Source organism: Echinops telfairi, unplaced genomic scaffold (genome assembly GCF_000313985.2).
Source record: "Echinops telfairi isolate 266 unplaced genomic scaffold, ASM31398v2 ScPeMD7_7417;HRSCAF=8455, whole genome shotgun sequence".
NCBI lineage: Eukaryota > Metazoa > Chordata > Mammalia > Afrosoricida > Tenrecidae > Echinops > Echinops telfairi.
The window spans coordinates 4,381,150-4,382,586 of record NW_022111317.1 but is presented as its reverse complement, the minus strand read 5'-3'; positions in this window follow the sequence as shown (position 1 = coordinate 4,382,586).

The following is a 1,437-nucleotide window of genomic DNA, read 5'->3' as shown; positions in this document are numbered from 1 at the left end:
CTCCTGGCCAGCTCCGAGCCGCTGTTAAAGCTGCCAGATCTTAGTTCCCGGACTCCCCGGACCCCGGCCCGTTCCTGAGGCTCCAGAGATCCCAGCATCCGTTCCCTACCGTCGTCAGGTCCACCGCGCTGGTCTGGAGATCCTCGCCCCGCCTGAGTCCTGGAGACCACCCCCCACACAGGCCTGCGAAGCAGAAGGAGGAGGAGGAAATTGCCCCGACAGGAGCCAGGTCGACCACCTTCCTCTGTGCCCAAGTGCTCAGCAACCCCCTCCTCAATACACGCATACCCCCCAAGATGCCAGCCACTTGCCCCTGGAGTCCTAGGGAAGAGTCGGCTAATTGCCCATTTCTCAGATTGGAAAACCGATGTAACAAGTGACACGTTCCTGCTTTCTTGGACTCAGCTTTGCAATAACTCCAGAGTCTGACCTAAATTCTGTACTTTGGGGTGCTAAGGATGGTGGACAGAGCCTCTGAGGGGCAGCAGGGGAGACCCAGCGATGCTTCAGCCCAGTGCCTCTAGTCCACTGGGGCACCATGACCTCCGGTTGTGGGGGACGCCCAGGAGCCCTGATGGCATCGTGGTTATGCATGACTGTTAACCGCAAGGTCAGCAGTTTGAAACCACCAGCCACTTCTTGGGAGAAAGACTCGGCTTTTGTACTCCCAGCTTCTAATAAAGAGTTACAGTTTCACAATGAGTGGGAATCGAATGGATGGTAGTGAGGGGACTTCATCCCATCTTAGGATAATGTGTGTTTCTGGAGAAATCAGGGCAGGCTGCACTGGGTAGGCAGCCTTTGGCCTTACCCAGAAGGTTGGGTGGAAGTTTGTGGGCAGGTTCCTGAGAGGGGGACATGCCCTCTCCCCTCAGCTTGTTGCACACAGAGCTCCGAGACTAGCAGTGGGCTGGGCCCACCACATCCACAAACACCCCACTCATCCCCTCATCTAAAAATAGTCCAAGATACCAACTGCTCTGCCAGCTGTTCTGGGGCCGGAGCAGCCAGTGACAAAAAGGAAGCAGTTGGCAGCAGCTCCTTTCCGGATGAAGGCGTTCAAAGAGACGCTCCTTGGGAAACTAGGCTGCTGGCTGCCAATCCTGCACCTTGGGACAGCTCTCATCACTGAATGCCTACAGTATGCCCACCTCTATGCCAGGCACACATAACCACCATAGGGCATGGGCATAAGGATAGGCTCCCAAGAGCATATGTCTGCCAGAGATCAGCCCCTCCGTGAACACGTGCTAGATTACTACTACAATCCCCTGAGCCCTGGTGGCATTGTGGTGAACTGTTGGCTTGGGATCTGAAAGGTCAGCAGTTTAAAGCCACTAAGCGCTGATGGTGTCCACCTATCAAAAGATATAGCGTCTGGGGTCTTAAAGGCATGAAGATAAACAAGTGGCTATCTAGCTGAGAAGCAACAAAGCC